General features: G+C 30.1%; 1 protein-coding gene across 13 annotated transcripts in view; it reads right to left on the bottom strand.

The window, feature by feature from the left end:
* The window catches only part of LOC121122898 (protein turtle), a 356,799-nt gene that overhangs the window by 147,204 nt on the left and 187,585 nt on the right, over window positions 1-22,010 (bottom strand). For 4 of the 13 annotated variants that reach the window (XM_071890409.1, XM_071890414.1, XM_071890418.1 and 1 more), the window contains exon 1: window positions 19,064-19,453. The exons of the other annotated variants lie outside the window; for them this stretch is intronic. The gene's annotated coding sequence lies outside the window, so the exon portion shown is untranslated. Of the gene's footprint in view, window positions 1-19,063; window positions 19,454-22,010 lie in introns of those variants that run through there. 13 annotated transcript variants of the gene reach the window in all.

Raw genomic sequence — 22,010 nt, 5'->3', positions numbered from 1 at the left:
TAAATTAGGAATTTCTCCTAATCTTGACTTTTGATCAAGATTGTTCTTATGTTGAGACAGTATTTACACTATATACTGTACAATGTTAACTTCATGAATATTTATAGTTCTTCTCCCTTTGGAAATATGATCCAAGAATGACCATTCATATAATGAATTGGTATATTATTCATCATTCATGCTTGTTCATAGTGAGGGAGGGAAGGGGGAAAATATGTAGAGCATCCAACTAATAAGAAAATTATGTAAATAAGGAATAATAATAGACTAATTACTGTATGTTCTTTCTATTGTATGAGAAGAAGGAGAATTCTTTTGTCCAGGCCCACGATTAGATCATCATTATAAAAATCATACATACATATTTCTGTAAATACAGAAATACATACAATGTAAAGACAAAACAAATTGATAACAATTACTCATAACAGAGATTCGGATTCTACAAATACCTAATCATTGATCATTATCAAAAGGATGAAATACCTATGTACCTATTTATATAGGTACTTGAATGATCAATAAAATAGGCCTGATTATTAGATTTCGCATAACCAATGTGGTCAAGAGTTTCATCAAAAAAATTAAATAACTAAAAAAATGGTTTGTATTAAAATATGTGCAAACTGTGAACGCCAACGTAGGCCATAATGATTTTTTCATCAAAACTGTATTTTTGGATCAGTTATCGTCAATATGTATGCCAAATTCTTCTTATTAGCCCTTTGTGTATGCCACAAATTATACTCTTAAAGTAGCCAATATTCATCGTCACATTATAAGAATAAAACATTGACCAATTTTATTGGAAAGGGTCATATCGGTCCCAATTTACGTCTTATAAATCAAATAGAGGTTTTAAACTATTGTGTAACCCTTTGAGTATTGGAACTCATACCATAAATTTAATGAAAAGCCTTTCATTGACTCAAATATCTTTAAAAAATATTGGGTTATATGTATAAAGTAAACAAATAAACTGTGATGTTCTCCTTTTTTTGATTTTTTTAAAGATTGCTTTATGTTGACGTACCACATGTATTTATACTTTATTACAAGTATAATATTGTCATACAATTGAAAAATCAATTCACTTCCTCTCTTACATCGAGGTAGTGATGTCTTAAAAATATATATATTATGATTCATATCAATCTCCTCTTAATCTTATTTGTAATTATAGATGAATTAAGTAATAATTAATTATTAAAATCTATTATATATAACTTATTACCAACTCTTAATAGTACTGAGTACTAGTAGTTTAGCACGTCAAATCAAAGGGTAGCTATAATATTTTTTATTAAAATTGTACATAGAATAAATGCATTTTCCTAAAAATTATAGTTCATTTTAATAAACAAATGATTCTGATTAATCCTTTGAAGGCACCACAAATTGTACTTAAAGTACCAAAACTTCACCACCACATTTATTGATTTAGGAAATTATTCAATTATATTTCTAAGATAATATTTGAGACAAATTATATAATAAAATAAATCAAATTCCTCAAGATTTCAGAACCTAGTTTTATTTTTTAACTTGATAACTGGTTGGAGAGAAAATTGTGTTTGAAAAAAAAATCATTTTTTCGGCACAGATATGCACCCTACCCTGTTCATGATTTTTTTTCTTTCTTTTTTTAAGTTTTCTTCCTTTCCTTTATTTTTGTAAGTGTACGACTACTGTGTCATTATATTAAATGAATATTTACTTAAACACTAAGGAGAAGAAAAAGCAGGGAAGAAAGACAGAGGAAGAAAAAAAGAGAGGGAAATAAAACATCAACTAATTTGTTGATGCAAAATATAAAACACGAAGCCTCAAATAAAAAATGGTAAAAAATATATTATGTTCATTATAATTTACTATGAACTCAGAAACAAAAAAAAAAAAAAAGAATCCTATTCCACTTCTTCGCACAATTCTTTCATGTACACAAGATCAGATATAACATGTAGGAGCATGGGTGGTCCATTCCATGAACAATTTTCTAGAGAATGAGTAGAAGAAGAAAAATAACAGCACTACCAACTCCAAAGACTTTTTGTAGAAATATTTACTACTATTTAAATATATTAGAGATTGCCGCCCAAAATCCCTTTGTTTTGTACTGTCAAGGAAACTATTAAAAATTACTTGGCTTTATTTATACAGTGTCCACCATAATTCCGCTTCCACATCAATTTGTATTTGAAAAAGAAATATTGAATATAAAATAACTAAACCATGCAAATTAATAATTAACTAAAAAACGTTTTACAGAAAAACAAAGTTTGTTGTACTGTGACAGTGAGCTACGCAAGATCTAATTTGGCAACCAAAAGCGCTACGTGGTCAGTTTCTGGAAACAAAATTGCCAATTTTCTGCAAATAGAACACATGGGGGGAAAAGTACCGAACTTTACAGATAGATAGCCCTATTATTTTAAAGTCATCTAATTTCCAAAGAGTTCCAACTTTCAAAAGACAGCTGTCCTAATTTATTGATGGTTTGTTCTTTATTTTGTGAATGATTTTGCTAACTGTGAGATAAATTGCTCTAGTTTTACTTAAATTGACAATTTTTTCAATAAATTTAGCCCTTGTTAGATATGCAACCTCTAAATTTTGATAGTTATAGTTGCTGTAGTATAAATAAATCAATTGTTTTTCATACAGATGGATTTAGTAATACGTACCTCGCGTTGTAAAAATTCAATCGTTTTATGGTAGATGGCGTTAGAAAAATAAGACTTCGTACTAAAAAAAAATTCCAAACAATTTTGTGACTGTTATATTCAGATTTATTTGAGCATAGGTCAAAGATAGAGAATAGTTTTTCTTCAAACAAGGCAAAATACAACCCAGAGATATGAAATTCCGAATCTTTCTCATGGTCCAGATAGTGTAATAGCTAATCAAGGTTTTTTCGATTCCGTTCCAAAAAATTAGATGACAAAGATGCTCTACGCTTTGGAAGTACAGTTATCCAATATAAGGATAAAATATTGTAAATCAGTAATTCCTAACATCATGTAAGCACTGTTTTGATTGGCAAAAAGATAAATTAATGATAAAAATAAATCCATTAGAAATAAGTTATTTGTTTTTAATACACTTGATATTTTTGGATTTAAGTTTATCAAAAATTAAACATTTTTGACCTATACCTTCATACATTTTGGCAAAAAATAACTTGAGAGCCACACAAACGCATAATGTATAAATATAAATATTGAATAAAAGTATGTTTCACAACGATAAATAAATATATTATATGCTCTAAAATAAGTTGGAATTGAATGTCAGTAAGACATACGTTTATTAATAATTCAAATAAGGAATCAATTTATATCAATAAAATGATATTTCCAGCAAATTTGATTGTAGATGTTCATGCTATATACATCAATTTATCTTTAATTTGAATAAGTATACAATGTATGAAAGTAAATTGCTTTCTCAAATATATATATAGACGCCTGTGTTCTAACAAACAATGACTTCTACTTTTTAAAGGTATACATCTTTTTTGTTCATATATATAAAAGAAGAATAAAAAATTAGATATGGAGTACATATTCACTTAAAGCACAATTTATATTTGATGATTCATGGCGAATAAGTTTTGCAAAAAAATTACACTATCACTATGAGTATCATCTCTCAAAAATGAAGGCAAGAAATTATTATGATATTTGCACTCAATTGGAACAATAAGCAGGGTTTAAACTTTTCAATGAATCTGATAAAAGAAATAACTAGAGAAATATCAGTCCAAATTAGAATAGAAAAAATCATTTAAAACCGAGTAGATAATTTTAATTCGATCTTGGTTTTGTCATACCCAAAAAAATATGAATCCGACACAAATTTGTAGGTTCTTTGGGGTTTTTTTTTCTCCTTAATTAGTTAGAATTGGTATCGGTTTCTAAAAAAACTATAATTTAGATCTGTATAAACAAAGTTAAAGAATATAAAATACAAAAAAAGAGTTTGGACCTAAAACTTGGAGTAGTGTATAATTACGATTTTACTCCCGTTAATTTAAATTACAAGGTTTCATTATTCATTCAAACGACCCTTGAAACAAAAATAAAGAATTTTTATTTTTATTCCATGTCTCTATGTATAAAAATGACACAGCAAAAACTGAAAAGCAAGGCTTGGGCGATCGCATTCGCACCGGGAATGAGTGGCAAAAAGGCTGCAAAGGCAGTTGATATCTCCATACCAACTGTCTACAACATCAAGAAGTCCATTACAGCTCCATACAATTAAGAAGAATCAAAACTTCAAGATAAATAATTTTGCTAACTTCTGGTCTACCTCCATGTGGCCTCTCTTCCAGCCCTAACCTCGACCCCCGGGATATTTGTAATTTGAATTGTCTTGAAAAGGAATGTATGGTGCACCTCTCATCCAGATTTGGATGTGCGCCAAGCTACCATCAGTACAGTATGGTATGTCTTAGACAGGGCTGACAATATGTTCGACGGTGGATCAGGGCTATTACTGCTTGTAAAGGAGGACATATTGAATAAAAAATATAGCTCTTTCAACACAAATTAAAATCAAGTAAGAAATGTTTTTCTTGATTCCATAAAAACTATGTTTTTCGTAATTTTTTTATGCTAAAGCAAGTTTTGGGTCCCCACTATGTAAATTTCAACTCTTGTACTCTTAGAATACAAATTTGAGACTCATTAAATTTTATATACTAAAGTTATTTATTTCTTGTAAGATTTGAGAGATTTTTTTTGTTTTTAAATTAAATTACACAGATAAGGATCATTTAGATTTTTTCCCCTTAATTAATTCTCTTTCTCTCTCTCGTCTAAGATAAAATATGTTTATAATATAATCAATTACTGTTTAATATGAGTATATTTTTTCTTCATCACATAAAAACCCATAAACATTGTTGGTTTTTTTCAAACATAGTGGAATAGTGGGTTTGGTGGTAAAGGGGAGGAGAAAATGGAAATAAAGAGAGGAAAAAGAAAATGTATGAGCCTCAAAGAACCTCTTTAATTTATGTTGAGTATAATGTATCAAAAATGGACTGAGTAATAATAAAAAAACCAACTATAGATAGTCCATGATATTTTAGTAGGTACCTTCCTCCCTCTTTATGAGCTAGTTTCAAGGTATATGTACATAATAAATAAAGATATATATATGTGTAGAGTTGTAAAATATAGGCTTGGGTAAAAAAAAAACTAAAAACCAAAATCTAAAAACTCTATGAGTAGTGAGACGCTTAACCATCATCACATTTTGTTAGATTGTCTTTAAGCAAGGCTATAAAATGAATGTGCAAAACGTGTTTCTTAGCTTTAAAAGATTTACTTGGCTACGTTAGACCGTGTCTACCGTAAGATGTCCTTTTCAAATTCCATATGATAAATAAATTTATCATATTTTCTGCCTTTTTTTGTAGAAATCTTCTCATATTATAATTCAATAAAAACTGTGACTTTAACATAATCAACTAGTTAGTTACCTATTGAGTAATATTCATGGCACAATCAACACCTCTCTTTCTTAAAAAAGTTGTGTTGTATATATCATACAGGGTGAATAAATGAGTCTTCTTATCCAAAAAATATTTATTGTAATAGTTTTATTCATTAATGATGCAGTATTTGGTTCAAATATACTTTGAGTTATAATTCATTGATAACGGAGAAGTGATTAGCACTACTTCAATTCAAAACGCTGTTGTGTTTGTTTATTATCTAATTTTTTGAAATTACTACAGGAGTAAAGATTCAAACTACATTCAAGCCACATACTACTATGCTGTTTTTATAAAATGATCATTAATGCATTTTGAATATAATTTAAAAATATATAAATATACTTTTTTCATGTCCCGAATGATCCTACGGCAAAACTTCCGTTCGGCAATAAAAAAATTGTTCAATAGTTTGCTCATATTTTGTTGGATGATAGCCAAACTGTTGTAAATCAAATATTTACTTTGCATAATTAAGCTTGGAAACTCCATTAACACATTAGAATTAATAATATTTTTCTATTTTTAGAATAAAATGAATCTGAGAAACTCAATTCAAAAGCTCCATACTCTATTTTAAAATATTATCATTTAATATTAGGTTGACATTTAAAAATAATAATAAAGTTTATAATTTTTAAGCTACAATAATTTAGTCCTCAACCTTACTATTGATCAAACGGTCTTCATTTCACGTCTTTACCTATAAGCAGCCATGATATGAATAAATTAAACAAAGATAAAATGAACTTCGCAGTAACTCCACAAGGGGGATGGATGAATATTACTCATAAATTCATCCAATTAATTGAATCAACAAAGAAAATTTTGCAAAAGGAAGTCAAAATTAAAATTTCTTAAAAGGAAACATGATAAAGTGACGTCATCTTAAGTATCTCAGAAACACCATTTTGCAGGGAGGAGTATTGATATCCTCAAGATAATAGGTATGTTTCCCTAGTTTTCTTTATTATTTTTTATACGTTTTCTCTTCAAGATTGAAAATAAAATAATAATACTTTTGAGTAACGCTAAACACTTCAGATTTACACTCGAGTAAAAACATATTTTTTACAACTTTACATACCTATATTTAGTAAATATATGTAGGTACATCGAATTTCCTCTTTCGTTCTACTATTTATCGGATTTAATAAAATGATTATCGTGATGGAGTGATTGAGTATTTTATTACATAAAAGTATAAGTAACTATTTCTTTTTACATTTTTTTTAATCTACACGAAAAGTATATTTATTTAATTAACAAATATGTAATTGTGAAAGTCAGACTTTCTCAAATATAGATAAAAGTTTAAAAGGCATACCTATGTACCAAATTATTAGGGTGGTTCTTATTTTCTCATTATAAAAATATTCACTCACTATCTCAAACGATTCAAATAGTGAAAATATACACCTGTACCAAAAATTGTAACATTTGAGAGACATCACAAGGTGTTGGCCCTTTACCATTAACTTTTGATCAAAATTGCAAATTGATCAATATTTGTATACCTTTATATTTTTAAATAAACTAAAATTTTACGTCCACCAAGAAAAAAAAGTGCACTCAATAATGGTTTGTTATGTAAATAAAGTACTTTATTTACAGTTCATATTAAATAAGGGTGCATCTATATAAAAAAAAATCAAGAAATAGTAGAAAATCCCAATTAAATTTGTTACAATCACTTTTTTTGTCTACATTAAGAGCAATTTGTGACACATTCATAGTGTCAATAAGTATCATTTGTTGATAGAAATTGAGGATAATTCATGGAAGAGAATGAATATCAGCAATGCTCAATTTTGAAAAAAATCATTCTAGCTAACTTTTCTGTCGACTGTACACATAATCTAATTGATGTTACAAAAGATTGAAAATAATATTTATGAATCTACATTGTACTGTACATATCATTTACAAATTTATTTGTCAAAAAATATCATATAAGATTTTTCAAACTACAAAATTTACTAAACTATTTATTGTATTTTGAATAAAGACCCACAATTATACAGGGTACAGACTTCAAATATTGGAATGACGGAAACGCTCATAAATCAAAGACGACATTATATATCAACTATGCTAATATACCAACAGAAAGATGCGGAAATCAGCTGTTCGTAGTATGAAGCAAGCCACCATGGAAATAACATACAATAATTAGTGTCGCATAGAATTCAATGAACAGGAAACGAGGTGCGCCATCATTAAAGCATTGGTGCATACCTCTGGCTATGCAAGCAATTGTGTGATTAATGATAAGCTCTTAAGGACTGTGCAGATCCTGAAGAAGATGCTGGAGAAGGAGAAGGATTCACGAGGCATCATTCAGAGGGCACCCAAGGCCTTGGAGGACATGAGAAAGCCCAGGGATACCCCTTCATTTCCACTGGCCTGAGAGCGAACACAAACATGTACCTGGATGTTCTGAGCATCGTGATGTGGGTGTGGTAGGAGGAAAATTAGTCCTGCCATGTCTCTAGTAGGTCCATGGCATGGCTGAAGGAGCATGCCTCGACTTCCTTGACAAGGACACCTGGCCTCCTCACTCACCAGACTTGAACCCCCTGGACTATTTCTATCTTGGGCGTGTTGGAGGTAAGGACTAACCGACATCCACACACTACAAAGGTATCTCAGATTAACTCCATCAAGGAGCAGGTGCCCAGCGCGAAGAAGGACCTGGTGAAGAGGGCATGTAGCAGGCTCAGGAGCAGGATGGAGCAAGTCATTGAATTAGAGGGCTCCTACATTGAATAAATGGATTCTTAGTATGAAATTTTATTTCATAAAATAAAATAAAATCAGTTAAAAATTGAAAAATATATGCTTATATATTTTAAAAAAATGAGTATCGCAAATATTTGAAATTTGCATACAGTATATCAAGTGAATCACAAATATTTCGCATAGTGAGGTTTTCTTATGAAGAGAACGAAATGGATGAGTGAGAGAAGTTAAAGTAAAAAATTGATTTATAAGAGCCACCCTAACAGATATGAAATATATAATTATTATTTTCTCAAGTTAATTCTTTTTGTGTGTGTGTGTGTGTCTTTCAATAGCAGAGCAGTAGCTTTGCATTTTTTATATGTTTGTTTACTTCTGTTCTAACCATGTACCTATGTAAATTAGAATGAACCCTATTTTTGAAATGAAATATCTAAATGGCTATTTTTTCTTACTATGTTCGGATAATATTTTAATATTATACCCGTTTAAAGTATGAATGTGGCATGTGTAAGGATTACGAAAATATTTTTAGCTTCACTCTAAAATTCACTTTGTGCCCAAACTAAAATTATAGGTCCAATAGTGAAAAAAAACCACATTATCAATATTTATCAAACATATTGGCCTAGTGATACCTTATTTATCCGCTATAGAATACCAAAATACACCCTACAATCGCCTCGAATTATCCTTCCAACAGAATTAACAAGGTGAAAATTTTGTGAAGTGTAGACAAAGTTGCACACGTCATGATGATAAATGATGATAAAGTTACGTCATCTGTGGTATTATAAAAATGATAGCTTGCATGGAAATAAATGTATCAGTACAACAAGGCAGGGCTTATCATTAACAATAGTCCTACCGTCGGTGACAGGCAAATTCAACTGTTGGAAAGGTTAATCAAGTGTTCATTCTGTCCAAACGGACAGATGCTCCCAATTCATGCAAACGGAGTACATTTTGACATATGTCAGGTTTGTAGTATGGTATAATCATTGGATTCTGTTTTATTTCCTTAAAAAATAGTGTAAAGCCCAGCAAAATTTTACTGAAGCTAACAGGTTTCGCTTCGCCACTTTGCTGTAAAGCTTTCCTACGAACGATTTCCCCTCGCTGAACATTAACAAACAGTCAACACAGCAAATCAATAATTCCAACATCATTCAAAATTCAGTCATAAGCTATGAAAATGTATCATTAAAAAAGTATTTTGTGTACGTGGTTCAAATCAAATTAGAGCATTCAGATAAGTGAAGCGTAAGATATTATTTATGATTTGGTGATTCATGAGACAATTGTTCGATTTTCTATGATGTCTTCATATCTTAATATAATCAATATAATCTCGCAACCTCACACTAAAATTTACAAAAATCTTTAAAATGACTGAAGGTAGTTTTGAAATGACTTAGATTAAAGCCAGCCCCACTTTTGTATTGCTGGGAGATGCAACATTTATAATTTAAATGAACACCTCTTGACTATTTTATTTCAAAAATAGTGACCAATATAACGTATATGCAAGAAGGAAAAATCATTGAATATTTTTAAAAAACTGAAGGAACGAATTGTTTCCTGTGAATAAATGTAAATGTCTGTTGTTGTTGTTTGGTTGTTTTTCTTTCATTGTTTACCTGAAGAACAACAGCAATTATGATAAAAATATTCATCATGCATAACCATACATAGAGACTCATTTTCTACATTTGATAATGGGTTGTGTGTAATTTGTACGTTAGACCGTTCTGTTTTCGGTAAATATTTTTATCTCAAAGCAGAAATACTATTTTTACTAGAAACAAACAAGAACCATACTTTGGCAAAGTTCAAAACCTTTTAAGCTATATCAATTTGGCCCAACGTTTTTATTTTTGTGTCAACACAGGTCCTTTTTAAGCCTCATGTCCCGCCGTCCCAGATACTATTTGTATATAATAGTACTTGACGTAGCTCTGTGGTCTAAAGGTGTAGAATGGCCAATTTGGGATCCAAAAATATATTCTTTTCCTAAATTAAAAGGCCAGTACCACTCCAAAAATGGTCTGAAAAGCCTCAACTTTTGCCAATGTAAGTTTTTTAATTGTATCCTACAGAAAATGTCTATGTGCAGGAGAAGAAAAATACTAACCCGAAAACAGGACAGTCTAATGTACATTACAATCATATTTCAGCTAGTGTGTATACAATGAGAAGTACTGATGAGAAAGTGCCTTTCCTATCTTGAAAAAGATGAAGGACAATTTAAAACTTTTGCGCTTGTAATCATATTTAATATTTATATATGTTTTTACATAGGTATACTTCAAGCACAATGTCATACTATGTGTCATTTGCAATCGTAATTCAATTATGAAATGATAAAAAGGGTATAGAAATATCAAAGTATATACATAATAATAATAATTTGCTTTACATTAAACTTTAATTTATATATAAATATATCTGGCACATCAACATAAAAGCAAGCTGTAATTTGTATTTATCAATAAATTATATTCTTTATTTGTTAATACAATATTTAATAAATCGTTTAAAAACGCCCAAAATTACACTTACTGGAGGCAAAAATTGACTGTTATTATTAAAGAAAAATAATATCTCAGATTATACTTTAAAGTCATAACCGGGGCAAATTAAGTCACTTTGATCAATTGAAGGTTTTAACGTATACCGGTAGTTGCATAAATACGCCGACTATTTGTGGCAAATAATTAAATGTGTAATAAAATTCGTATGACGTATTTTCTTTGAGAATTATATAATAGAGAATTTATTCTGGTATAAAATGTAATATAATTACTGAATATAACCGCCATCAGCTGCTATGACACCCTCCAAGCGCCCACAGAAGGCCTTGCACACATTGATGATGTAATGGTCTTCCATGGCTGTCCATTGCTCATTGGCTCTGGCCTTCAATGAGTCCAAATTCGGGTGGCGGGTAGCACAGGCCTTCTTCTCAATTTGCCACCACACACTGTAGTCAAAGGGATTCAAATCAGCTGATTAATGTGGCCAAATGTTTTTGTTCCAAAATGGCATGTTGGCAGCGAGGCAATCCTGAGTCATTCCAGAGGTATGGGCAGGTCTTTCAGATCTTTTCCTTCCTTGACAAGCTTCTGGACCTTGAACACAGTAGTCCTAAAGTGTCTTTGATTATCTCCTTGACAGACCTACCGGCGCAGAGGAGAGTGGCAACCATATGACGTTTAGCCTCGTCATTCATCGTAAACGACTTTGTTTGATGCGAGTAAGAAGAACAAAAACAAAGCCAAAAGATTTACCGAGTTACTTGTGGTAGAATTTTTTATTTCCGGTCACGGAACCTTGAGATATAAGCGTTTAAAAGTTAGTCCGCGTATTTATGCAACTACCGGTAGTTAACATTCTTAAGTATCGAAAATCATCCATGAAATTTGAATGTAAAGTATATAATTGACCAAAATATGTCTTTGAAATATTTAGCAACAAATATCCCATTTACAATTAAAGAATATCACATGGCAGATACAATTCGAAAGAGCATATTGGGAGCAAATAAAGTCTCATATGTATTTCTACAATGTTATAAAATAAAGTAAATATTATTAGGTATTTGAAAGCATCCCAGAATTAATAATATAAGCCATTAATTAACCTAAATACGATCATGAAATATTAGACTCTATAAATATCTGGGAATGTTGATATTTTCTTCAAGTTGCAGCCAAAAATGGCATTAATCTTTTTATATTTAGGAGTTACAGTACTGGGTATGAGGTTAATGCAATAATTAAATATTCCATGCATTGGTAAATTATAATAATAATAATTGAAATGCCCAAGGTTATATCATGTTATTTTAATAGATCAAAAGTAAATCATAGTATTAATTAATAATTGGTTATTAGAATGACAAATATTGTAATTAAATAATACACATTCAAACGAAGAAATTTTTTAACTTGTACACAACTTATATACATCATTTTTTAGAAAGGATAAATGATACGTAATCCTGATGAAGATCTTTTTCACCTTTTTGGAATACTAAGATGTTGTGGATGGGTCTTTCAAAAATTGATTTCTACTAGGCTAATATCAGTTCCTAATAGCAAACATAAATTTGGAATTGCTCTTTCTTTTACGTCCTTGTAACTATTAGTCCTTAAAAAGGGCTTTTACAGAGCTAATGCCCGACATAATTTCCACGAATATTATAAAAAAGTTATTTAGTTTATCCATTGAGTTTGTTCTTTAAAACTTTGAGTATCTTTTATACATAAGAGTTGTTTGTCATTATTATTAATTAAGATTTAATTTAAATATATATTGAAGCCTTATAACTGAGCATTGTATATTTATACCTCCTATATAGCTAGTATATATTGATGCATTAATCATAATGATTGCATCGTTGGCTGATATATTAATGTATATCATAAAGAAATCCATTTCTTTTTACCCGCAGTTAATCCATATCTCCTTGGGATTCAAAACAGTGCTTACATGAGGGTCCGACTATACGATTTCCATTATTTTATCCAAATTTTGACAATTGTGCGTTCCAGTGCGTGGTCCATCTTTGACATCAAAATTACCTGAACAGAATCGACGAAAATCACTCCTGATATGCTGTTAAAATATCAATACCATAAACACTATTCACATTTTTATCTGTCTGGCTTGCATTTTCGCCTTGTTCGAATAAAAACTGTAAAATATGGCGTATTTTCTTTTTCATGGTGTATATCTTTGACAACTGCTTAAAAAATAATGAGTCAACCACTTATACAAAGCGAGATACACATTACCAAAGCCATCGATTGGAAAAAATTATTTATTAAATTTATAACACCAAATGTGATGATAATTTTGAAAATCTTGTTTCATTAGACAATGAATTCCTCCGATTCGGACGTGTTTTAATATTTAATACCGGTTTAGACAAAAAATTTGGAACTGATACATCAGTCATTTCTACTTACTTATCAACAAGTGAGATTTTTATATGTAGAGCTACAATATTTTAACATTGAAACTAGAGTAACACCAACTCTACACATTACTTAGATTCATATTTGAATCTAAGAGACCTTAAGATAAGTACAGCTTGGATAAATAGATTAAATCTTCATGTGAAAAATTACTTCCAATTTCCCTATGAACAAAGAAACTCTCATGATTTATGTGTAAAATGACATTTAGTGGCTCTTTCGTCATGGATATTGAGTAAAATATAGTAATTTGAGATGTGTTTAATCCTTTATGACCTTCCTTCAGTGCCTAACGTAAGTATTTCTATAGGGTGTTTACCCGCCCCAATTTTAAAATGGATGCTTTAACAATATATAGTTTTATTTGCTCTAAGTAGTTACTATAAATGTTTCTATAATCATCAGTAAACAAATTGAATAAACTTATTGCCATTATATTTTGCGGTTTCATTTTCTAAACTAGTACTTTAAAAAAAATTTAAACAGCCTAATTATTATAATCGTTCAACTGTTTATCATCTAATTGAATACGGTTTTTTCTGGTTTTATTTCTTCACTAACGAAATAAAACTTAACTTATTATTTCAGTTTTTGTAGTGGATATACAACATAGAAGAGAAATAGAGGTTGAAAATCTATAAAAAAGTGTTTCATTTTGTAGTCTAATGAAAATCTGTATGGGTGGTGTAATACCTTCATTTTCTTACTGGTTTATTTAGATGCATACATATTAAGTACTTGGAAATTAGAAATCACAAAATGTGTAGTTTCTTCTTTTATCTATCTCAATAATCCATTTCCTTTTTGCTTTTATTTTCTTATTATCAAAAGTATTACAACTAATGTGTTTTGATTAGATACTGATAATGAATTGAACAAAAAAATATATATTACAAGTAGTGATAATAACAAAAAATAATATATATATAAATGGAAGTTTCAAAATGGAGGGGTTACATCTAGAATGTAGAGCTGAATCATTTAAAAGGATAATTAATTATTAAAATCTCATATCAAGGGATCTTTTTTCTTTTCCTTTATTATAAACGATATTTTTAGTATTATGTTATTGTTTTGGGTCTAGAAAATGACTTATTATATTAATGGATGTCAGCTTTTACATTAATAAAGTTAATATAAAAGTTGTTATTTTTAATACACTAAAAATTACATGAATGTTCCAAGAATAAACAAAGCATGGACTTTTAGTTAGACACTCTTCTTCTTTGAATAATACGTATTAACCAATTTTTGCCCTTGGATTGAAATATTGTGTTTTTGATTGTTTATTCCTCAAGAAACATGAAAATGGTCTTGATGGCCCAAAATTTATGTTTTTATAGTCGAGAAAGAGCAACATTTCATGTACCATCAATACCCTTTGATAGCATATTATTATAACCAAAAATATATATTCTGAAGAAGTTGTTCTGGAGTTATAACTGTTACTACTTGTAGTACTCAGATTAAATTAAGGAACAAAATTGAACTAATTGTTGGCAATGCCACTGTTTATTTCCTTCTTCCCTTGTCACAACTGTTTGCAGTGGATCTAATAAAACGCCATGACAGCTCTTAATTATGTTAATTTCGGTTTCTTTGCTTTAACATACAGAAAATGCTTCCAAATAGCTTCACTAAACATATTTGAGGTACGTGTTTTTTTTATTCATTATTATTTCAAGCGGCATGTTGCCTTTTTTCTAGTTAGAGTCTATTTAGTAAGGACAAGCTCTAAATTAATTTAAAAAAAGAAGAAATATTTAAATTTCACTACATTTATTATGTACTAACCGGATCCAGGAAGGAATGAAATAAAACTATCCTTTGAGAAATAATAGGCCTTAATACACAGAATGTTTATTTTGTCGCAGCATTCAATGTATAAATTGAAACGTTTACGGGACTGAGAATTAGAGATGCTCAAAGTAATAAAAATGCACATGTAATCCTAATTTAAATGCATGTGCATAAATAATCCCTAGTTTTCAGAAACATGGATATATTGAAAGGCATAATTACATTAGGAAGACTGTATACTTTCCTGTGATGGTGTATACATATGTGTAGAATGTACATTAGGGTGGGTCAAAAATTCGAATCTGAGAAAATGAGGATAGGGATAATTGAGAAATTTGTAACATTTTGAGAGAATATTCCATGTTAAATTAAAAGACGATTGAAGGCATTTTGGTGGTTTTCCAATTCCATGAAACTTTATTTATACATATTTTATATAAATAATTCATATATATACCAAAAAATGTTATGTAGTGAATGTTTATTCACAATTTAAGAGACTTGTATGTACTCCAATATTGCATTTATTATATATAACATAACAATTTCTGAGTATTTTATTGGGACGCGGTATATCCCATAATTTGTCAATAAATCTTAAAAGATTACAAATCATTGGATAAGGTTTAAATTGTAGGAACTCAACACTTATACATATATTTGCGTGTATTATTATATAATTGTTATACTAGAAGTATAATATTTAATTTGAATACATAAAAACATAGAAATTCAGACTCTTGAAATTATTTTCTCAGATCCATTTTCAGGTCAAAATTTCAAAACTCCATTATTCATCATGAAAAAATGTAATTTCCATGCTTATTTATGTACAACTAATATATGAGGTACGACCATTTGGCACTCACCCCACGAAATGTAAACAGAGCTCAATCATTCTAGCTCCCCCAATTTTGGGTTTACGGACAAAAATGTATTGGAAAAAAAACCCTCTGAAATCCACTCCTTTGAGCTCATACTTTTCAGTAATCATTTATATACTAATAACTAGAATTAATAAGGATAAATTAAAGTTATTAGTTTGTTATATATTATTGACAAACCAAGATTTTAGAAAGATTTTATTCCCCAATTTTTGCTTTTGATCAGTAAGGGTAGTTTTTAACATTTTAATAGACAATTCAACGTCCAGGAGTCATGTGATATGGAGGCATCTCATCATCACCACCACTGATTATACGTCGACCATTTTGTCTAAATGTAAGATCCGGATATTTCAATTCGACACAAAAGTATTAACTTTTTTAATGCAAGATTCCAGGGGGAACAGTCAATTTTTTGCCACATTTTCCATTCCTTTCATTGGTTGTTGTCTGAATCTGGCTCCTTTACATATCTAATCATGTCGTCATAACCCTGATTACATCAAATATATAGTTTCCCCTACAAAATCAGAGAAGGTTATATTTATTGTTTTCGGGCCTAATGAAGAAGAGTTTTTGCAAGTGGAGTTTCCCTCCAAAAATATCATCTTCTAGTAATTTAAGCAGTTGTGTAATCTAACTAAAATACAATTATAGTTGTTATACAAGTCTTAACAAAATGAGTAATTTTCCCTTAAAAAGGACAAAATGAGAATTTTTTGAGCGATTGTGCGATCGCTCACAAATCTTAAGTCTACTAATGACTGACTTTTCAGGAGAGCTCATTTTCTTAAATTTGAAAAAACTAATCTCAAATCGACCCACCCTACTGTATGTATAGATGAAAACATTTTTGTATTTGGCATTATCTTAATAAAATAAATTTATTACTCTATAAGCAAAAGATTCGAAAGGCATTTTTGGCATCGTATGAAGTGGGAGGGAAATAGAGCAAATATTATGGGAGATACCCTCAATAAAGTAACTGAGTATTTATTACTTTCATCTAATTATTATATATATATTTGTATTCTATTACTATGGACCATTTGGTTTCCCCCAGGTATTTGGAACTATAGATACTTTATGATTCACTAGATATAATTCCCCTGCCATCATAGAAATTCAAAGGAAGAATGAATTAGAGACAAATTCCTATATACTATTTTTAAGAGGAAGGAAGAAGAGTGAAACAAAAAGCTCCCCTTGATTTTGAATTAATATTTTATGACTAGATGTCCCACTTTTTTGGAGTTAATAATCTGAGGAATGAATTTTCTTTTCCTACGCTGTTGTAAATATTATTTAACTCCTGAGTAGTGAGCCTCATTTTCTATTACGCTCAATTATATTCAAAACCTGATGGAACATTCGTGTGTGCTAATAAAAGCTGAGTAACCTTAAGGATTTGTAGCGGAGTTATAATTGTAAGTCCTTGTTGGACTCAGAGTAGAATCTAAGATTAACATCAGAGTTCTTATTTATTTCGTTATGAATGTTTGAGATGTCTTTAATTTTAGCATTATTGTTTCAATAAAGATTAGCTCTATGTTATATATATCATTAAAAAATCCTTATTTTTTTACGTACCAGATGTTTAAATATGTAACTGGAATTTACCAATAGATGGTAATAGGAGTCGATGTAGTTGTTCTTAATTCCGGTAAAATAACTTTATAAAAAAATACAGTAGCATTGAAAATGTCGAATATGTTGACTGGAAACTAAGATTTCCACAAAGTATGGACTTTCTATTACTATTTGAAGAAAACTGCTGCAGAACTGCATTGAATGCTTGTAAAGGCTTACGGTGAGTACATTTGGAATTGAGAAGAGCAGAACATGAAAACCCACCGTCAAAGTTTTTAGACTGCTATGAGTTCCTCAAGCCTGGCAAAAGTGTAAACACTCAACTCTACTGTCAACAACTGATCAATTTGAATATAACTTTGTTTGAAGAACGACCGGAATATAAAAAAAAGGCAACACAAAGGGATTTAACTTTAAATTGCCTCGCCAACAACTGGATCATAATAAACAGGACTATAAGCAAAACTGTGAAAGGTGTCTTGGGATGTTCATCATGCACGAAGATCCCACACCACCTTCTGATAGAGGTCATGAAGACCTGGAACCTTTGAGTCCATGTTTTACTACCTAACTTTATTAATAAAAGTGCATCCAAAGTTTGGTCCGAAAATCGGTAAATTTCGGTGATACTCAGCGATCTTTATACTTCCTTAGAAGGTACGTAATGTCAAAAGTTGGAAAACAACTACGTTTAATGTTCGATATATTATTAATGTCTTCCAATTTTTCACTTTTTAATGGTTATTAATACTAATTGATAAGCAAGATGTGACACTTTAGAAAAACTAATGGTACACAAATGGATTCTTTCTTAGTATATAATCAAAACGTAAGTAATTTTAATATTCAAAATGAAATGGTACCATCAATCAACAGCTAGTTGAGAATTAAAATGACAAATGATATAATAATGAAATTTTGTGTTACTAGATGTGAAAATTATAATTCATACCATCAGTTAATACACTTTGCAATTTGTACAAAATCACAACTTGTGCACACATTACATTGAATACAAAATTCACTTATAAAAGAAATATTGGGTGAAGAGTTCTTCCATCTTTTCTCTCTTTGATTATCATAATTAATTATGAATGTACTTATAGCATGGTTCAAATGAAGTTGAGAAATGACAAATTAGTATAGATAAAGGTAGTTTTTGAACTTAGAAATAGTGCTTTGAAACTTTAAGGCATTACTATCTGACTTCATACTATAAAATATCGACTTGGATTCAAGTCTTTATATGAAAGACTTGCGACTTGTTTCGATTTTACAACCTAGGACTGGAGATATGACTTGGACTCAAAAGATGAAATTTGTGATTGGATTTGGACTCAAGAGTAATTTCAAATTTGTCTCTGGATAAATCATAGATTATTATTTAAAGTATGTCTTTATTCTATAAGGACTTGAACTGGAATCCTTGAAATTATTCAAGGAATTTGACTTGGGAACAAAGATTTGAGACTTCATTTCCTTTTGGAATAAAAATACTTTTTCTCACCTCTGCTAATAAGTATTATTATAAAATGACCATTAATTAAAAACTATCTTACCTTAAATCTAAACAGCGTAAAGGATTTTTTATAATGGACATTCTACACAAATCCTATTTGACGATAATTTTGGCACACACATTTCGACTTTATTCACAGAAATCAATGGCAGATGCATTCTATAAATACACATTTAACACAATAACAACATCAGCAAATATAAAAAACAGATTCATTCTCGGAAGCAACACATAAAAAAGAAACCCCTCACTCAACACTCGACTTTTTGAACTAACGCGCGAAAGAAGAAGCCGAAATTCTTAGTAGTAAAAAGTTGTAGACATACACACACACACTCTTTGAATGTGGAAGATGTTCCTCTTCCAGTGCGAGGTTGCAGTTACATGGTATTATGTTATACTACTACATATGTGCTTGTTCATCATGAACAGAATAATATTATTATTGTCTGTAAGGGCGCAAGAAGTATTCGTTTTGGCGCGCATAAGTTGTATGTAGAAGATATCTTTGATTTTTCTTCTTATTTTTTTAATTTTTTTTTTGGTTTTTGTTCTGTAGCGTATACTACTCTGTATACTCATATTTGTAATAGTAACTAAATGTAAGGCCCTATTGTTTTCTCTAAATCTGAATATATACGTTTATAATAAAATGGATTTGCTAAATATTATGTATGCACATACAAGTTACAACCATACAAACATTGATTAGCTAGATGGTGTTGGAGGAGACATATCCATACGGTACAGGGTGCGACATTGAAATCTAAACAATCAATAATTATACCTAGAACGATATATATTTCCATAGCCACTATACATGTACATGATAAGCTGTAACGCTATATATCTCCTTTAATCTTTGGTGTAGCCCACTTGATGCTACATTATGGCCTCAAGACGCTTCCTGCATACTTGGCACGTTTTTATATATACTATTTGGGCATACCTTTTTTTACGGAGGCCTTTATAGCCAAGATGTTTCCTTCTAGGAGGGTAAGGGCTCTGGCGTAGTCCAAAGGGTTAGATTCGGATAAATGTGGGGACTATATTTATTTTGGCGAGAAATTGATATTTTTGCTATCTATTAGAAGCTCTGGCAGTGTGGGCAGGAATGTTGTCTTTTTGCACGACTATATTATCATCCACGAACTTAACCTGAACGCATTGGAAGAAGTGAGCCTCCATATTTTATTTCCTGGGTGCAGATCAGGAATTTAATTAAAAAAGATTTTAAATAAATGTTCAACATTCCTAACTTCAATTATGTCCATATGTGTTATAATTTTAGCATCGCACCTGGTACTATATGATTATTTTGCAACTCTCTTCCGACAGGTCAGGCCTTCCAATTATGTTTACATGAAGGCATATCCACAAAAAAAAAAATGTATGTTTGCATTACCTTTTTGCTTGTTATCAAAGTCGAAAATCTTAATGAGTATTTTGGTTTGAGCCATGGCTTACAATATATACATATATATATATATGTAACTAAACATTTATAATAGATAAAAACAGATAAGACTGCCTTAGTATCACAGTATATATATATGTAATATACATACATTTATACTATGATGTGAATCTAATCCAATTAGACTGGAGATAAGCCTCTCTATCCTCTATAGGATTCGTCTGTGGGAAGAGATTGCAGTTTCTCTCCCTTTTTTAAAGCGCAAATAAGCATATCACATACAGAAATAACCATTTTATTTACTTCCATTTACACTCCATCGATGAGTGAGTAGATTAAATGTTTCAATTTCAAGCAATTTTAGATTTATCAATTTTGGCCAATATTAATTCTCTTAAAAAATGTTGATCCATCTTTAACAAGATCAATAGTAAAAATACACTTTTTAATTACTCAAACATTCAGAGCAGTAAACGTGGTCAATCCCATCATTTCTGAAAGTTATCTTAACTTTAATTAATTTTTTTTTATCCTTTGTAATTTAAGGCTAGTGATATCACTTTTAACTATCATTTATTTTAAAAAAAAATGCAAATTATAAACTTGAATTGAATCTCATGTGTGGTCATACTAGCCATGAATAAAATAAACTGAATCCAGAAGTTCCAAATTTTACAGAAGAAAAATCATCAAATCTGTGCAGATTTTGATCTACGCTGATGAAGTACATTAAATTGATGATGATATTGTATTTGTTAGAAAAACAGATACTTAAATTCTCAAACAAGGGTTTTTGTTTGGTATCTCTAAGGGACTGTGCACAAAGTATTATGCGATTGGAAAGAGGCGGGAGGTTTTTGAATTTCGAACACAAACTTAATGTACTTACTTTTTAAGGAGAGGTGGTTACAGATATGTGAATTTAAACCTAATATGGGGCTACCCGGAATCCAAGATCCCAAAAACTTACGAACTTAATTTTTTCATGGCTTTTAAGATTAATTTGAACAAAAATAAAGTCGGCAAAGGTTGAAGAGTATATATTCGAGTCAATGGCAGTTCTAGACGCTGACTCTGCCCAGTGGAAGATCACACGTCCATGAAGGAATCGATCAAATAACTAATTTTTCATTATTTTTAACTTTTTGAATGATCGATTCTGTTCCTTCTGTGTTTTAAATTTAAGTATTAGAAATTCGATATCCATCCATTGGCATTTGTCATCCTGGTCTCTTATCTCAGACCAAGATTATTCTTTACCACGCCACAGGTCTTAAAAAATCCATATTAGTTGAATCCTTATACATACAGTGTGAGAATCAAACATATGCCGTAGCATTTAATTAAAAATGTACCCCATTTTTTGTTTTTTTTATTGCAGGTTTCATTATGCAACTAAATGACAGCTGAAACAAAAAATAAACAAGTTTGATTTATATTTCATGTCTTTAAGTATAAAAATATCAGCGCAACAACGAAAAAAAATAAAAAAAATAGCGATCTCCTCAGATCAGTGCCGAGAAGGTTGCAAACACTGTTGATATTAAAACATATAACACAAATTGTTTCC

The sequence above is a fragment of the Lepeophtheirus salmonis genome, chromosome 8, assembly GCF_016086655.4.
Source record: "Lepeophtheirus salmonis chromosome 8, UVic_Lsal_1.4, whole genome shotgun sequence".
Classification (NCBI taxonomy): domain Eukaryota; kingdom Metazoa; phylum Arthropoda; class Copepoda; order Siphonostomatoida; family Caligidae; genus Lepeophtheirus; species Lepeophtheirus salmonis.
The sequence above is the reverse complement of the archived record's forward strand: the minus strand, read 5'-3'. Positions and strand labels throughout refer to the sequence as shown.